This window comes from Dendrobates tinctorius, unplaced genomic scaffold (assembly GCF_039654945.1).
Source record: "Dendrobates tinctorius isolate UK_male_01 unplaced genomic scaffold, ASM3965494v1 ptg000174l, whole genome shotgun sequence".
NCBI classification, from domain to species: domain Eukaryota; kingdom Metazoa; phylum Chordata; class Amphibia; order Anura; family Dendrobatidae; genus Dendrobates; species Dendrobates tinctorius.
Genome location: NW_027361841.1, coordinates 10,391,666 through 10,411,898, shown reverse-complemented (window position 1 = coordinate 10,411,898; position 20,233 = coordinate 10,391,666).

The window sequence follows — 20,233 nt, the reverse complement described above, 5'->3', positions numbered from 1 at the left end:
TGTGGTCTTAAGGAAAAAAAAAGCTTACAGCCCTCCTTGAAAACTCTGAAGTCATTTTTATCTCCAGAAAAGGTATCTGGTAACTTCACTGGAGACTCAGGGGAAATTAATGTAACATCCCGAGCCCCCCATGAAAGAACTCCCTGCACAGTGTCAGCGATCAGCTGCTGAGACTGAGCCAGGACTCTTTGTTCTCCAAAGAGTTTCTGAGACATCTGCGTCAGATGCTTAACCTGCTCAGAAAGAGTGTGCACAGGATCCATAACACACACAGGTGAATGGGAGCAGAGAAAAAAAAATGGTATGGGTCAGTTATAATGTCAGAGACACCGCACTGCACTTGCTCATAGAGCCAGTGTGCGTGTCCTGAGTACAGAAGCAGTGCTAAGAGTTACCTGGGGAGCAGGGCAGCAGAGGTGACCAGGCGTGCTTCAGGCTAATAGTGTCAGGGTCCAGTCAGTGCTGGAAAGTAAAGATGCATAGGACCTGCGGACACTGAAACTGAATAGTCTGCACGGGACCTATGGTCATGTGACTGCAAGGGGGCGGGGCTTAGCGTCCTGTATTCAGATAGGACAGGACACCATACAACAACTCAGAGTCAGGCAAAACAGAGGTCACAGCAGTACGGGCAAACGAGGCACAGGAGCGACAAACAGACGGGTAGTCAGACAGAGCCAAAGGTCATACACAAGAGGGCGACGTGGTACCAAGGGGACGAGCAGAGAGGAGTCGGGTCACAAGCAGAGAGTCATACACGAGAGGTAGCGCAGTACAAGAGGGTCAGGCAGAACTCGTAACAGGGACAGAACCAGATCACAACCGAACAAGCAAGCAAGATATCAGGCACAAGGCACACGTATACAAGAGGTCACTTAACTCAGCCGAGGGCAGGAGTATAACTGACACCGGACCCAGGTCCAGTGAGCACTAAATAGCCTCCTGCTGCCAGAGAGAGGCAGCACAATTAACCCATAGTCTAACCAGGACGGGTCAAAGCGAAATCCCGTCCTGGATCATGACACCTTCTAGACAGCAATTATATGGCTGGAAAGAACAGTAACACCAGAGGACAGTAATCATTCTGATGCCAACTGATTTTTTACTTCACTGTTGTTTACTGTTTCATGAATTTTAAATCTAGATAATATCAATATGATATCAATGTAATGCTTCCCTCAGGTAAATCTCTTAAGTACTGGTCAAAATAATGTTATTTCAGGAATAAGATACTAAAGTATTCAGCCATTGTAAGTAAAAGATTAAAAAGAAATATACACGCAAAGACCTAGAAAGTGAAATTGAACAGTGGCTGCAAAACTTTCCAGATTACATTACATCTCTGTGTTATTTTACAGGAGGTGGTGAAATTGAATCTGAAACAACACATTATATTCATGTTTATATTACTTTGGAATCTACTCGTAAAACAGATGTCTGAAAATACGGATGGTTACATGTGTGGATATTGTGGTTACTTGGGGTTGTAATGGTTTCATATTCACTTGACCTTGTGATAAATGTTATCTTTGTGATAGATAAACTTCTTGTTGAAAAGTTTACTTTAGGCACATGTTTGTCCAAGTAATGTGCCCTCGGCAGTCTGAGATGTAGATTTTTCAGATGACTTAAGCCCAAAAAGTGAACCTGATTCTGTTTACCAAATGGAAGAATTTCAATTGATCATTAGATAATTGTTAATGATGATTATATATATATATATATATATATATATTCATAAAATGAAAGAAAAAACGCAGACGGCACCGCTATTACCGTGTCCTCAGATGGTGTGCGGTATTTGGAGCGCTGATAGCTGGCAGCTTCGGGTGCTATACCTGGCAATTCACAGTACTGGCAGTTATATATATGTATATATATATATATATATATATATATATAATGTCCTGTATGTATAATGAGCACTCTGAGCTAAAAATAAAATTCTGTTTGGCTGTATAATATTGGACTGTATGTTAAAATTTCTCTTTCTCTTCAAAACCATGCTGGGTAGGTTTTTGAATCTTTTACTGTCTTACCTAATGAAAGATTTAGAAGAAGTAAGCAGGCTCCTTGCATCTTCTCGCCCAACCACTTGCACTAGTGACCCATTTCAGTCACATCTACTCCAGCCCCTTTCCCATGCTGTCACCCCTCACCTAACTAAAATATTTAACCTCTCTCTCTCTTCTGGTATCTTTCCCTCCTCATTTAAGCATGCCATCATACATCCACTACTTAAAAAACCATCCCTCGACCAAAACTGTGCCGCTAGCTATAGACCTGTTTCTAATCTTCCCTTCATCTCTAAACTCCTGGAACGCCTGGTCCACTCCCGTCTTATCCACTATCTCTCAGAAAACTCTCTTCTTGTCCCACTCCAATCTGGTTTCTGCTCTTTACACTCTACTGAAACTGCCCTCACTAAAGTCTCTAATGAACTACTAACAGCTAAATCAAATGGTCATTACTCCATGCTAATTCTCTTGGATCTCTCTGCAGCATTCGACACTGTGGATCATCAGCTCCTCCTCACTATGCTCCATTCCATTGGCCTCAAGGACACCGTTCTGTCCTGGTTCTCCTCCTATCTCTCTGACCGCTCCTTTACTGTATCTTTTGCTGGCTCCTCCTCCTCTCATCTTCCCTTTACTGTTGGGGTTCTTCAAGGATCAGTCCTAGGCCCCCTCCTCTTCTCTTTGTATACTGCCACTATTGGTCAAACAATCAGTAGATTTGGTTTCCAGTACCATCTCTATGCTGATGACACCCAATTATACACTTCTTCTCCTGACATCACGCCAGGCTTTCTAGAAAACACCGGCAATTGTCTAAACGCTGTGTCTAACATCATGTCCTCACTATATCTGAAATTGAACCTGTCAAAGACTGAACTCCTTGTGTTTCCTCCCGCTACTAATGTACCTATACCCGACATTGCCATTTCCGTGTGTGGTTCTACTATTACTCCCCAGCAACATGCCCGCTGTCTTGGTGTCATACTTGACTCCGAGCTTTCCTTTGTCCCCCACATCCGATCACTGGCTCGCTCTTGTTATCTGCACCTCAAAAACATTTCTAGAATTCGACCTTTTCTTACTTTTGACTCTGCACTGTTTCTCTTATTCATTCTCATCTCGACTATTGTAACTCCCTTCTAATCGGTCTCCCTCTTACCAAACTCTCCCCCCTCCAATCTGTCTTGAATGCTGCTGTCAGGATCATATTCCTCGCCAATCGTTACACCGATGCCTCTACCTTGTGTCAGTCATTACACTGGCTACCCATCCACTCCAGAATCCAGTACAAACTTATTACCCTCACCCACAAAGCTCTTCATGGCTCAGCACCACCCTACATCTCCTGCCTTGTTTTAGTATACCATCCTACCCGCGCCCTCCGTTCTGCTGATGACCTGAGGTCAGCATCCTCAATAATCAGAACCTCCCACTCCCGTCTTCAAGACTATACACGTGCTGTGCCATTTCTTTGGAATGCACTTCCCAGGTCAATACGATTAGTCCCCAATCCCCACAATTTTAAGCGTGCCCTGAAAACTCATTTATTCAGACTGGCCTACCACATCAACACATTAACCTAATCTATCCCTATGTGGCACAGCCAAAAGTTTTTTACCATAACCAGGTTCCCCGCATCATGTTCCCACATGCTTTATGCATCCATTAGCCCTCTGCATCTGTACTGTTACACACTTAACATTATGGCTGGTCGATACAATCAGGGCAACTGTTACCACCCACCTTTTGTGTCTCCCCTTTTCTCCTCATAGATTGTAAGCTTGCGAGCAGGGCCCTCATTCCTCTTGGTATCTGTTATGATCTATGTGATTATTGTTATGCTGTAATGTATATTGTCTGTACAAGTCCCCTCTGAAATGTAAAGTGCTGCGGAATATGTTGGCGCTATAGAAATAAAATTTATTATTATTATTAAGATTTTTAGCCCAAAGAATATCATTCAATATACAGTATTTTGGTCATGGGCAAAAAATGGCTCTTTTCAGCACCAAGATAAATGGTTGATGACAGGATATAGATGTCTCCTCAACCTAGAAGAGCACATCAGTCTACCTAGTATGAGTATCCTTCAGTGCCTCCAAATGTTTGTAAATTAGAAGCTTTTGAGACTACTCAGGTCTCTTCATCAGGCGAAGCTTGCAATGTGTTACCTTCTTTTCAGTTAGCCATTAAAAGATATCAACCACTGAGGACTCTCAAGTCTGAATATTTTTCAATCTACTGGCTAACACGATACAAAGATATACATCTTTCCTGTATGTAAATTAGAAGGCAATTTATTTAAGAGAATCTGTCAGAAGGATTTTGCTACACAGACAGCAGGAATGACCAGTAATAGCATAGTCCAGACAGGATGGATTTTCCAACTCAGAAACAGGGCGGTCACACCCTTATATGCACTGAATGCACACAGAAATGAGAAACTAGGTCTGAGCTGAAAATGTAAATTAATGTGTATGCAAAATGTAAATGCATATAAACACATGACCTTTACACAGAGAAAACCAAAAAACAAATCTAAAAAAAAGTAAAAAATAAATTGGTAAAATTGCATGAAGTTAGTAATAATAATAAGGGTATTTAGTTAACATAATTTTGACCAAAGAATGTCCAAGCCATCCTGCCAGGTCAAGGCAACCCTTGTGGGACAGTCCTAACTCTTGCATTTAAAACCTTTCCACTTGTCAAGTGACGTAAATGTGAACAAGGACGAGTTCAATGTGCATTCTGTGCATATAAGGGTGTGACCGCCCTGTTTCTGACAAGTGGAATGGTTTTAAATACAAGAGTTTAATATCATAGCTAGTTGTGTCCTTTGAATTGGAAAAGCTTTGTGCCCTATTGATATTTGGACATGCCATACATTTTCCACATGGTTTCGAACCCAAGGGTATTTTAACACCTGACAAAAAAGTAACAGGAGATGGGTTGGATATATAATGACTCTTTACCAAATAGTCTCTTATATTCCTTGATCTTCTATATGAGATGCTTGGTTTATCCCCTATATAATTGGATAATATCAGATCGGTTTTCAAGATTCCCCAGGATTTGGTTAGGTATTGTCTCATTAATTCTGTTTGGCCATGATATTGCGTGATGTACCTAACCAATTGGTTTGTTTTGGGAGTTTTATTACCATAAAGTGCTTGATGTCGGGTAGTGTTATTACCCGATTATAAGCCTTTTTAATGGATCAATGGCTATATCCACGCTCCAAAAATCTATTTTTCAAATCCAGGGCTTGTTTTTCAAATTCCTCATCTTTTGAACAGATTCTTCTCAACCTTAAAAATTACCCTATTGGAACTGATCGTATCATAGCCGGTGGATGTGATGAGCTTGCATGGAGTAGTGAATTAACTGATGTCGCTTTTCGAAAAATGTCAGTATGTAGACAATTATCTTCACCTCTCTTAATGCATACATCCAAATATTCCATCCGGTTTTTATCAAATTGGTATGTCAGATGTACATTGTGAGAGTTATTATTCAAATGTGTCATAAAGTCATGTAGGGATTCCACTGATCCATCCCATATCAAAAAAATATCGTCAATGAAACGTACCCACATTAGGACATGCTCCATTGATGATAAGGATCCAGACATAAAAAGGTCCCTCTCCCACAGCCCCAGGAATAAATTTGCATAAGCCGGCATAAAAGAAGCGCCCATTGCGGTACCCTGGAGCTGCAGGTAGAAGGACCCTTTAAATAAAAAGAAATTATGTGAAAGAGCAAATTCCAAAAGCTCTACTACAAAATGGCGCATTGAATGAGGTGTGGTTGATGAATGTAGAAAATATTCAACAGCTTGAATGCCATCAGTATGGCGTATGTTTGTATAGAGGGACTCCAAATCGCACGATACTAATAAAGTGTCACTGCCGATGTGGAGCCCATCCACCTTTTTAAGGAACTCATTTGTATCCTTAATGAATGAGGGCAATTCCTCCACCAACGGTTGTAACCTAAAGTCCATGAACCTGTTTACGTTTTTCAAATAATTACCACATCCAGATATGATGGGTCTCCCTTGGGGGATTCATTGATTTTTGTGGACTTTAGGTAACAAATACAATGTGGGTATCGTTGGTTCAGATACCTGGAGTGCTAAAAATAAATCCTTAGAAATAGTATCTGTCTCCAATGCCTCTAGAATACCTACCAATTTGGTCTGAAATTTATCTGATGGATTATATGTACGTTTTTTATAACATAATTCATCCTTTAACTGTCTGCCTCTTTTTCATAAAGTTGTTTAGGCCAAACAACCAAATTGCCCCACTTGTCAGCCGGTTTATATACTACATCAGGTATTTCTTGCAATTTTTTTAAAACCATTTTTTCTTCCTTGGTTAGATTTTCTGTGTTTGGGAATCTTGAATCTTCCCTACTCACAGCCTTCACAAATGCATCAATCACTGGATAGGCTGACAAGGGGGGAAATTTTTGTGACTTGGGTCTTATAGATTCAGGGATCTTACCTTCCACTGGTTCATTATGCTCTTGTGCCAATTCATTCAGGGTAATTAGTGCCTCCTGCCTCCTGTTCCGCCTCTGTTGGGAATTATTGCAATATTTTTTCACTATGAAAATGTCTTTTGAAAATAAGTTTCCTAGTGAATAAGTGTAAATCTTTAACTGCAGAAAATTTATCAAATTGAGCTGTGGGACAAAACATAAGACCTTTACTAAGAATTTCAATTTCAATGTCAGAAAATATATATGAACTTAAATTAATCACCTTTGGATTGTTCTTGTAATTCTCAGGAGAATATCTGAAGGTTTATTTAGCCGGTACATAACGGGGTTCCCTCTTGCAATTTGGTGTAGATATAGTTGAGACAGTTACAGAGGCAGAAGAGGAGGCACCAGAAATGGATTGGATGATATAGAGATAGACCGATCCCAATTTTTCTCCCCAATTTGATATCTACGCCATCTGTAGATTTTCCCATCTGATAAATCTTTTTGATCTCTCAATAACTTTTCGGTTTGTTTATTCTGAATGTCCTTTGTCCATTGGTCAATATGTTTTTCCAGTTCATCATCAATTGATTGATATAATTTGGTAGAAAAACATAATTTTGCTTTTGCAATGGACTCCACTAATCATTTATCTAATTCAACCAAATTTTTTGAGTTATATTTGACCAATAGCTCCATCAGTTCTCTGGATGCCGCATTACAAACGATTTCCCAGTTCTTTATAAACTCCGTTTGAACGCGTTAAAGGGACGTGATGACCCTTAAAAGTATATGATTCCTCCACTATTGCATTGCACCTTATACAAAAGTCACTGTGGCTCTTTTTTTCATATGATATGTTAGCACATAGTTGTTTGTTTGCACAATGCACGCTGCGCTTTATATTGCAGTGATTTATTAACTTACTATTTGTTTCAATTGATATATTTTTATTCATGCACATGCACTTTTTATGCTTATTAAATAATTTTTATGCAAAGTTTTTTTCACCCTTCAATATATGAGGAATGCATATTAATATAATTTGGTCCAATTTTATAGTTTTACAAATGTGTGTAAAAACTGTCCCCAAACGTGCACATTGTTTTTAATTGTTTTTTATATGAAACCACCAACGTAATAAAGATTATTGATTATCTATATCCTGTTTGGTACTTTCTGGTTGATAGGTCCTATGGTTGGTTGTTTTTAAAATTAGCAAGATGCAGCAGACACCCATGATAAAAAAAAGGGGGCAACACAGGTGCAAAATACTGATGGAGCAACCACTCACACACCTACCAATTCATAGTGGGGGTAGTTGCCTAGTATTAAAAAGCACACAGATGAAGCTTACATAGGGCGCCAATTACACAGATACAGTGGGGAAAAAAAGTATTTAGTCAGTCAGCAATAGTGCAAGTTCCACCACTTAAAAAGATGAGAGGCGTCTGTAATTTACATCATAGGTAGACCTCAACTATGGGAGACAAACTGAGAAAAAAAAATCCAGAAAATCACATTGTCTGTTTTTTTTTCATTTTATTTGCATATTATGGTGGAAAATAAGTATTTGGTCAGAAACAAGCAATCAAGATTTCTGGCTCTCACAGACCTGTAACTTCTTCTTTAAGAGTCTCCTCTTTCCTCCACTCATTACCTGTAGTAATGGCACCTGTTTAAACTTGTTATCAGTATTAAAAGACACCTGTGCACACCCTCAAACAGTCTGACTCCAAACTCCACTATGGTGAAGACCAAAGAGCTGTCAAAGGACACCAGAAACAAAATTGTAGCCCTGCACCAGGCTGGGAAGACTGAATCTGCAATAGCCAACCAGCTTGGAGTGAAGAAATCAACTGTTGGAGCAATAATTAGAAAATGGAAGACATACAAGACCACTGATAATCTCCCTCGATCTGGTGCTCCACGCAAAATCCCACCCCGTGGGGTCAGAATGATCACAAGAACGGTGAGCAAAAATCCCAGAACCACGCGGGGGGACCTAGTGAATGAACTGCAGAGAGCTGGGACCAATGTAACAAGGCCTACCATAAGTAACACACTACGCCACCATGGACTCAGATCCTGCAGTGCCAGACGTGTCCCACTGCTTAAGCCTGTACAGGTCCGGGCCCGTCTGAAGTTTGCTAGAGAGCATTTGGATGATCCAGAGGAGTTTTGGGAGAATGTCCTATGGTCTGATGAAACCAAACTGGAACTGTTTGGTAAAAACACAACTTGTCGTGTTTGGAGGAAAAAGAATACTGAGTTGCATCCATCAAACACCATACCTACTGTAAAGCATGGTGGTGGAAACATCATGCTTTGGGGGTGTTTCTCTGCAAAGGGGCCAGGACGACTGATCCGGGTACATGAAAGAATGAATGGGGCCATGTATCGTGAGATTTTGAGTGCAAACCTCCTTCCATCAGCAAGGGCATTGAAGATGAAAAGTGGCTGGGTCTTTCAACATGACAATGATCCAAAGCACACCGCCAGGGCAACGAAGGAGTGGCTTCGTAAGAAGCATTTCAAGGTCCTGGAGTGGCCTAGCCAGTCTCCAGATCTCAACCCTATAGAAAACCTTTGGAGGGAGTTGAAAGTCCGTGTTGCCAAGTGAAAAGCCAAAAACATCACTGCTCTAGAGGAGATCTGCATGGAGGAATGGGCCAACATACCAACAACAGTGTGTGGCAACCTTGTGAAGACTTACAGAAAACGTTTGACCTCTGTCATTGCCAACAAAGGATATATCACAAAGTATTGAGATGAAATTTTGTTTCTGACCAAATACTTATTTTCCACCATAATATGCAAATAAAATGAAAAAAAAAACAGACAATGTGATTTTCTGGATTTTTTTTTCTCAGTTTGTCTCCCATAGTTGAGGTCTACCTATGATGTAAATTACAGATGCCTCTCATCTTTTTAAGTGGTGGAACTTGCACTATTGCTGACTGACTAAATACTTTTTTTCCCCACTGTATGTGTGATGCACACTGTCTGGCTTACAACCTATTAATGATGCCCATACTGTTAGATCAGGCAGGCTGTCAAGCACTATATAAGTGCACCCCATATTACAGAGACTCTAAAGCACCCAACCAACAGTAAAGGGCCTGGCTTCCCTCTGCATAAAGATAGAAAAATGTGCAATAAAGAAATGAAAAGTGATGAATAAAATACATGAGATATTGTTTGATATTTTGGCACTTTATCATGGGTTGTCTGCTGCATCCTGCTAGTGTATTGCTAACCTGGAGTTGGTAAGGCTGTATTTTGTTATCAATAGACAATATACACAGAAAGCTCTCATGTGGGTGGGATTAGTTTTCTCAACTCAGCTTCATGCAACATAAAAAACTCTGATTGTATCAAACTGCTGCTCCCAGTAAACTAAGTGATACATCATTGGAATCAGGCTCTCTTGTCCCAAATTAAGCTACTCTCAAACTAAATAGCAAAAATCTTCTGACAAATTACCTTTAACTACTTTAGGGCTGCTCAAAGATTTTAAACGTCCCCATTCATTTTATAAGATCTAAGACATCAATGAATAATAGAACTGCTGCAAACAGTATGCAGTTGTGGGGACAGTGAGCCAACTGTCAAACATAGCTAGACTCCATGCAAAGAAGGCAGACATACTTTATTATCATGTCCACCATCTCCATTACTGTATATGCAATCCTGAACAAGCAGCATCTATACTTACTGTGCTTCCCTCTCCAGACTCAGAGATCAAGTGAATCCTAGGTGTATGGAGAGTACAGAAGCAGCTGAATCTCTGTAAACCCAGTCAGCACTTTTGAACTGAGAAGAGACTGATTTTTCTCCTGTAACTGAGGCAAATAAACCATTTCCATTTACAGGGAAAGTCAGCAAAAAAAATGCACTCATGTGTTCAAATGACCCCCAAAGGTCTTATGCGACCACATTGAGGTTACACTGTATAAGTAGGGAAGAAAATGTTAAATGTTTTTAGCAGTCCATTATGGTCATAAATAAAACATAAAATTAAAAATGTGAAAAATAGGCATGTATTTATTTTTTCTTTACATTTTCCTTCTATAAGTCAAAATAAGAATATAAAAATCTGGACTAATTAAATGCCATGTGTCACAAGAAAAAGACATGAAAATAATTTCAATATCCAAACAATAAATAATGTGCAGCCAAAAGCGCATGTATGATAAACAAATTGTCAGTGATATCAGAAATAGAATAGGTGATAGGTTTTATTATTACAAAGTTAATTATTTATTAATGATTCATATCCTGCTAGCAGTAAAGTGGTCATCTATAAAGTACATGCATGTTACAATGTACATTTGTGTGAAAAAGTGTTTCATATCACCAAACAAATTTAAATATTAGAGAAATATAACACAAGTAATCTCAACTTACAGGGCCCTGTGTAAAAAAAAGAAAATCCCCCCTCTTAAAACATAAATTAAATGTTGTTTATCACATCTTTGGGAAGCTGAGTTCAAATTTGCCAGCCACACCTGTTCTCAATCAAGAAATCACTTAAATAGGACCTACCTGACAAAGTGAAGTAGACTAAAAGATCCTTAAAAGCTAGACATCATGCCGCAATCCAAAGAAATTCTGGAACAAATGTGAAACAATGTAATTGAGATCTATCTGCTTGGAAAAGGTTATAAAGCCATTTCTAAAGCTTTGGGACTCAAGCAAATCACAATGAGAGCCATTATACATATATGGCAAAAGCATGCAACAGTGGTGGTGACTCTTTTCCAGGAGTGTCCAGCCAGCTAAAATTACTCCAAGAGCACAGCGATGACTAATCCAAGAGGTCACAAAACACCCCACAACAACATTCAAAGAACTTCAAGTCTCACTCAAATAGGGTCAGTATTCATTACTCTACCAAAAGAAAGAGACTGGGCAAAAATGGCCTGCATGGCAGAGTTCCATGATGAAAACCACTGCTGAGCAATAACATAAAGGCCTGTCTCAGTTATGCCAGAAAACATCTTGATGATCCCGAAGACTTCTGGGAAAATACTGGACTGACATGACAAATGTTTATCTTTTTGTAAAGTGTATATCCCATTACATCTGTTAGGGTTGTCGGAACGTAACAAATAAAATATAATAGTAAGGTGCCTTTGCAACCCAGGATCCACCGTGCAGAGATGAAACCTGCAGCTAGGCAATGGCAGACACAAGAAGACAGGCGGGTTAAATGTCACCCTGTGGGAACAGCAGCGAACTCTGTTGAACCACAGAGCTGCAGCAAACACTGCAATAGAATGTTGTTCCCTGTTAAGCATCACAGGGCACAGCAGATATGATGCTAGTGAGGTCCCTAAGTCTCAGTCCTTAGAATGCTGGGGTAAGAGTCTGGCCGGACCCAAAAAGCGTACAGTGTCACACAAGCAACGCTGCTACTTGGCCCTGGCTCTTTCTCCAATCTCCCCTGAAAACCTGCATAACCAAGGGTAGGGGATATTTAAGAGCATTCACCAGAGACAATCATACATGCATACAAATCACATCTCGTGGTCTATACTCGCGCACGGCCATGCGGCCAGGAAATCCCTTTGTTTTTGTAGGTTCTAGTCTTCCGGAACCTTGCTAGCAGACCAATCCAAAATCACTTGAGAACCTAAGCAGCTGACTGCCAACTGTTAGGAACCCCGCACTGCACTTGCTCACTGAGCCAATGCATGTGTCCTGGGTACAAAAACAGTGCTCAAAGATACCTGTGGAGCAGGGCATCAGCGGTGACGATGCGTGCTTCAGAGTATCAGGACCTGAAGCACGTGACTGCTGGGGGCATGGCCTAAGCTCCACAGAGCTAGGAGCTGCAGGGAAACTCCTAGAAAAGGTAACTACAGGACAATGTTACCAAGGGGCATAGACAGAGACAGAAACCAGATGAAGCTGGGGTCAAAGCACAAGATAGCAATACAGTACCAAAGGGTTAGACAGAATGGATAGTCTGGACGTAGCAATAGATCAGAAAACCAGAACGGGCAATGGACGGTACAATAGGGACAAACTGTAACGGAGTAACGATAGCGAAGCCAGGAGGTCAGAACCAGAAAAGACAATAATACCAAAACGAGAGACGGAGTACAGAGTGAGGGAAGAGACCAGGTCATACACGGGAAGCAAACAAGCAATGCAGAATCCACACACACCAGGGGTCAGACACACCAGAACAACAGTATAGCTGACAGAGAACCCAGGTAAAGAATGAGTATAAATACCCCTCCCAGATCCAGAAAGAGGCCACGAATACTTAACCTTGTGAGTGCAGGGCAAGAACCCTGTTCAAACCATGACAATTCCCTCCTCTTAACCGGGGGCCACTGGACCCCAGGCTTGTCTGGGTTTCTGGCGTGGAAAGCCCACACCAGACGATCGGCATGCACTGAACTGGCCGGAACCCATGACCAATCCTCCAGAGAGTACCCCTTCCAGTGTATCAGATGCTGGAGTCTCCGGCGCACCCACCGGGAGTCAACAATGCGCCCTACTTCATACTCCAGCTGCCCCTCTACCAGCACTGGCGGAGCATTTGATGAGGGATCCTCTCACCGTAGGCTACTGGGTTAACAACCTCCACAACTTTGTATGGACCAATAAACTTGGGGCCCAGCTTTATAGATGGTATCTGAAGCTTGATATTGCGGGTGGATAGCCACACCTTCTCCCCTACTGCAAATGCTGGACCTGGCCCCCTCCTCCTGTCAGCAAACCGCTTATAGTTTTCCTGGGCCTTGGAAATATTCCTCTGAACCTCCCTCCAAAGAATTCTAAGACGTTGTGTCGCACCCTCAGCTCCAGGACAACCTGAATCCATGCGGGAAAACTCTCCAAAATGTGGGTTAAACCCATAGTTGATCTGAAAGGGAGACTTCCCAGTAGACTGACTCACACGACGGTTGAATGCAAACTCTGCCATGGGCAATACCTCACACCAGTCCTCCTGCCTGGAAGAAGCCAAGCATCTCAGAATCTGCTCCATCGACTGGTTCGTGCGTTCCATCTGTCCGTTAGACTCTGGGTGGTAGGCAGATGAGAAGGACAACGAAATCCCCAGCTTTTTGCAAAAAGCCCTCCAGAACCTGGCTACAAACTGTACTCCTCTGTCTGACACCACATTCATAGGCACTCCATGCAACGGAATTATATGCTGAATAAATAAGCGGGCCAGGGTTTCAGTAGATGGTATCGTGGAGAGAGGTACAAAGTGGGCTTGTTTTGAAAACCTATCCACCACCATCCATATCACCGAGTTGCCCCTGGAAGGAGGAAGATTTGTGATAAAATCCATGGACAAATGTGTCCATGGTCTATCCGGAATTGGCAAAGGCACCAACTCCCCGGCCGGCCGGACTTGATAACTTTTAGAACGAGTGCACACCTCACATGCAGTCACAAACTTTTTAATATCTGTTACCATAGAGGGCCACCAGAAGCCCCTCGCAATTGCCCCCCGGGTAGCTGCAATCCCAGGGTGAGCACTGAACATAGAATCGTGAAATTCATGCATAAGTCTGAGATGGAAACGTTCCGGTACAAACAATTTACCCGGGGGTTTACCACCTGGAGCCCAAGCCTGGGCCTCCAAAATCCCTCTCTGTAACTCAAATGAGATTTTGGCCACCACTACTCCTGGCTGAAGAATGGAGGAGGGAGGTCCTGGAGGGGACACCGAATCAAAGCTTCGGGATTAGGCATCAGCCTTGATGCTTTTAGATCCCGGGAGGAATGTGATGGTAAACTGAAATCGAGAAAAAAAAAAGCGCCCACCGAGCCTGTCTGGGGGTCAATGTCTTGGTAGACTCGATATAGGCCAAATTTTTGTGATCAGTGATGACTGTAATGGGATGAACAGCCCCCTCCAGGAAATGCCTCCATTCTTCAAAAGCCAACTTTACCGCCAACAACTCTCTATTGCCAACATCGCAATTTCTCTCGGCAGAGGAAAATTTTTTAGAGAAGAAGGCGCAAGGCCTCAGATTAGTAAGGGTACGAGGGCCCTGAGACAAAACTGCCCCCACCCCTACTTCCGAGGCGTCAACCTCCACGACAAAAGGTCTCGACGGGTCGGGTTGTACCAATACGAGGGCTGAAGAAAAGCACTTTTTTAATGTCATGAAAGAATTTTTTGCAGCTACAGACCAATTTTTTACATCAGCTCCCTTGAGAGTGAGGTCCGTTAGAGGCTTTACCACCTGCGAGAAGCCCTTAATAAATTTCCTATAAAAGTTGACAAAGCCCAAAAATCGCTGCAACCCTTTCAAGTCATGAGGCTGCACCCAATCCGTAACAGCCTGGACTTTCTTAGGATCCATGCGGAACCCCTCCCCTGACACAATCAACCCCAGAAAGGATACTGTACTTCTTGCATGAAAAATGAGCATTTTTCCAACTTGGCATACAAATGATTCTCCCTCAGTCGCATGAGAACCGTCCGCAAATGGTGCAAGTGAGATTGACTGTCCACCGAGTACACCAGAATGTCATCCAAATAGATAACCACAAAACGACCAATTAAATCAGAGAAAATTGCATTAATAAAACTCTGAAAAACAGCAGGAGCGTTGGTGAGACCAAAGGGCATAACCAAGTTTTCGAACAGCCCTTCAGTCGTCAGGAATGCTGTTTTCCATTCGTCCCCTTCCCGGACTCATATAAGGTTATATGCCACACGTAAATCCAGTTTAGACAACCACTTGGCCCCGCTGAGTTGGTTACATAGATCAGGAATTAGGGGGAGAGGGTATGTATTTTTCACAGCAATTTTGTTTAATTCCCGAAAGTCGAGGCATGGCCGCAAACCACCATCTTTTTTCTTAACAAAAAAGAAGTCCGCCGCAACAGGTGAAACAGAAGGCCTAATATGCCCTTTGCGGAGACTCTCGATAATGTACTCCTTCATAGCTAGACGTTTGGGCCCGGACAAATTGAACAGGCGAGCCTTGGGTAACTTGGCTCCAGGGACTAGATTAATGGCCCAATCAAAGGGTCTATGTGGTGGTAGCGCCTCAGCCTCACTTTCAGAAAATACGTCTTCAAAATCTTTCAGGTACTCCGGAATACCTTCCAGATCGACAGAGGACACTGACACAGATTTTACTGGGGTAACAAGAGTTGTCAAGTTACAACATAGACCGTTAGCCATACAACCCCACTGAATGACCTCCCCCGTGACCCAATCAATAGTTGGATTGTGACGTTGAAGCTAAGGCATACCCAGTACCAGTCCAGCTGGCAGATTATTTAGAACAAAACACCTTACCTTTTCTCTGAAAGTGGGTTCCACTCACGTGGAAAAATTATCAGTCATGAAACAAATTCCCTCCTGGGTGATAGGAGAAGAATCAATTTCCACAATTTTAACAGGATCTTTTAACCTGACTGTCCCTATCTTATGAAAAGTCACAACTTTGTCATCAATCAGATTAATAGAAGAACCACAGTCAACAAAGGCGGTAGTCACAACTGGACCGCCTGTAAGTTCTAGTTCCACCGGAAGCAGAATTTTAGTAAGTGAGGAAAAGGGTACCAGGGAGTCTGGGCAACCTCCTCGATTGTTACCCAGACTCAGTCGTTTTCCTGACAGCTTCACTGAAGAAGGGTAAGAAGGACAGTTCCTTCTCCAATGTCCAGCGGATCCACAGTAAAAGCACATTTGGTTGTTTCTACGGTGTCTCCTCTCTTTTTCCTTCAATGATGTGGCACCAACCTCCATGGGCTCAGGACTAGATGCAGAGTCTCTCAGATTGGAGAAAAAGGGGTCTCCTGCAGCATGACCCCTCTTGCTCGCAGCCTACGGTCCATGCGGACAGCCTGGATCATAACGTCCTCCAAAGAATCCGGTGGAGGATGAAGGGCTAGGGCATCTTTCAAACGTTCGGACAGGCCTCTACAGAACAATCCCCGGAGGGCAGCATCATCCCAGGAGACCTCTGCTGCCCAGCGTCTGAACTCAGAGCAGAACCATTCTGCAGAGTGCCTCCCCTGTGTCACACTCATCACCATATCCTCTGCCAGATGCACTCTAGCAGGCTCATCATAAATGTGCCCCAGAGCCTCAAAGAACAAATTCACAGACATACGTTCAGGAGCAGAGGTAGAGAGAGAGAAAGCCCATGCCTGTGGAGCCCCCCAAAGTAGAGAAATTATGACCCTCACCGTCTGGAACTCATCCCTGGAGGAGCGGGGCCTCAGAGAAAAAAAAAGCTTGCATCCTTCTCTGAATGACCTGAACTCCCTTTTATCCCCTGAGAAAGGGTCTGGCAATTTGACTGGAGATTCGGGGGATGCCAATGACACATCTCTATCCCCAGCACTAGGAGCCCCAGCAGCAACAGCCCCCTGCACAGTATCCACCAACTGTTGCTGGGTATGGGACATCGTGCTCTATTCCACATTAAGTTTGTGGAACATTTGGGTCAGGTGCTTGACCTGATCAGCCAAAGCTTGTATGGGATCCATGAGGATAACATTTTTTTTTTTCCTTCAGAGGAAAAAAAAAACTGAAATGGTCAGCTATAATGTCAGGAACCCTGCACTGCACTTGCTCACTGAGCCAGTGCGTGTGTCCTAGGTACAAAAACAGTGCTCAAAGATACCTGTGTAGCAGGGCATCAGCGGTGACGATGCATGCTTCAGAGTATCAGGACCTGAAGCACGTGACTGCTGGGGGCGTGGCCTAAGCTCCATAGAGCCTGCCTTAGCTGCTATTGTGTTTTTGGCAGCACCAGCAGATGCACCACCCCCACCATCAGTACCAGGTGGCCCCTCACCCCCACATCAGCGTCCTCTTCCACCATACATCCTCATGTTTTAGAAAATTGACCCAAAATACCAGCAGATATATGGTACTGTATCAGAAGCATACAGCTCTGTACAGTCTAGGGATAACAGTAAATCTCCATATATATTTCATGAGTCATACACAGATGCTCACAGGCTCAGTATGGATTACCCAATAAAATAAAAAGGTGAAAAAGGGTACAGTATCACCAGATGCAAGGTATATATAGTATAGTGTAAACATTCAAAATCTCCATATACATTTCAGGAGGCAGACAAACGCTCTCAGACCCAGTATGGATTACACAAGAATATGAAAAGCTGTAAATGGGTAATGTAACACAAGCGTACAGCTGTATACAGTGTTGGCCAAATTTGAAATCTCGGTATATATTACCGGAGTCACCCCCAGACGCTCACTCAGTCTGGGTTTGACCGTAATAAAAAATGTTGTAAAAAAGGTATTGGATAACAAGATAGCAAGTATATATATTATAGGGTACAATTAAAATCTCCGTATACATAGTCCCATAGTCAGTCTCAGACGCTTACTCAGTATGGATTTGACCGTAATACTAAATGTCAAAAAAAGGTGCTGTATATCAAGATACAAGCTGTATCGAGTACAGGGTAAAAATTGGTATCTCCGATTCACCGTATATATAGAAGGCGTAAACCACACACGCTCACTCACAATGGATGATACCGTAATACAAAATTTTGAACAAAGGTACTGTATCAGCACATACCAGGTGTATCCAGTCTAGGGGTAATTTTAAATTTCCGTCTATATTTCTGGAGTCAGACACAGACACTCACAGGCTCAGTATGTATTACACCAGAATTTAACAAGTAGAAAAAGGGAAAGGTAGTCGAAGTGTACAACAGTATACAGTGTTGTGGTACTTTTAAATCTTCGTATATATTTCAATTTCAGTAAGCCAGTCCAGACTCTTCGCTACTGGAAACTACATGGATACAAGTACAGACAGAAAGTTGAGTGTTATCAGGAATTTGGGAATTACTTATCGCGGGAAAACCTCCGGGTACATGTTGCAGAGGCGATGCAGACCCTCAATTACTGTGTCTGTGGAGACAGTGAAAACGGTTCTTTGTGAAGAAAGGATTGCTTTATCGCAGTAGCATGGATCACATCACCGTTACTCATCTCCATCAAACTGTGATCACAGGGAGAGATGTAGACATGGTCCTCACTGCATATCATGATGTGTCTGGTAATTTTGGAGTGCAAAACATTGGATTGGCATGAGAGGAGACATTGAAAAATGCTGGCAGGAATGTCACACGTCTGTGACTATCACAACTGTGAAAGGTGATCATAAACCACCACTGCATCCGCTTGTAAGTTGACATCCATTACAAATGGTAGCCATTTATCATCTGAAGGTAGAGGCCAGCAGGAAAGGCCATAGCTACATCTTACCCATCATTGATCAATAAACCAAATTTCTAGTGGCCGTCCCTGTGAAGGATTTAACTGCCCAGACTACACAGCGGTGGAGCAGGGAGAGGTAAGTATTGCAACTTGCAAGTGCTGTGGCCATGACCAAGCAGGGGAGGCACACTCGTGGTTGACGGTACTGGCACGGGGCCCCTCATAGTACGCTGGTGTGTATGACAGCGAGTGGACCCCCCAGCTTCAGAGACACTTTATTGTACTTTGAAGGGCCCTGTGCCAGTGCCGTCGGCCATCTGTGGGCCCATCCACCTGTTCAGAGCAACGGCACTTGCCCGGGTGCGCCAGGTGTTGACACAAGCCATTGGGGGGGTGGGCAGCCCACTTAGGGACGTTTAAAAAATGGCATATGTTGATGTGTTGACTAGACATTCAGCTGCTGCAAAGGGTGGAATTGGGCAAGTCCAAGGAAGAGGAGGACAAAAGTGAGGCAGAACCTGACCTGTGAGGGAGAACATCGATACGGGAGAAGTAGTTTGTAACCATAGTTGACAACTGCTGTCTCCTGTCACTTTTAATCGATGCAGTATTAGCAGTCGTGTGAGCGGTACTCGAGAAATCATTCCACAACATGGTCATTAAAACCCTGTCTCCAACGCCACTTCGGCTGTGTGCACCACGAACACGTCTTCCATTGTGCCCACTATGGCTTGTGGGAGTACCAGCACCGCTGCTGTGTGCTGGGAAAGCCTCAAATAAACGTTTTACCAGAGTTGCTTGCTTGTTAGCCAATATTATCTCTAGGTTCTCCTGTGGCATGATGTTGTGTAATCTGCCTTTGTAGCGTGGATCGAGGATGCTGGCCAGGCAGTAGTCGTCATCCCTCATCATTTTGTCAATGCGGAGGTCCCTTTTTAAGATCCGCAAGGCATAATCGCACATGTGGGCCAATGTTCCAGGTGTCAATGATGCACTGCCAGTGGTGGGTGGAGGAGCACTTTCTGGCAAATCCACATCCCTGCAGTCATGCACAAACACTGTACCTGACCTTGGAAGACCAACATTTTCTCTTGCCCCCTGAGAAGCATCCTCCTGGACAAAATAATCATCCCCCTCATCCTCCTCCTCTTCCTCTTCTTCCTCCACCTCATCAAGGACAGTTCCCTGACCAGACAATGGCTGACTGTCATCAAGGCTTCCCTCCTCCTCCTCCTCCACTGCAGACGCCTGATCCTTAATGTGCGTCAAACTTTGCATGAGCAGACGCATAAGTGGGATGCTCATGCTTATGATGGCGTCGTCTGCACTTACCAGCCGTGTGCATTCCTCAAAACACTAAGGACTTTACAGAGGTCTTTCAGCTTTGACCACTGCACACCCGACAATTCCATGTCTTCCCTCAAACTGCCTGCCCGTGTATCCTCCCACAAATGCATTACAGCCTGCCTCTGTTTACACAGCCTCTCAACCATGTGCAGGGTGGAGTTCCACCTTGTTGCAA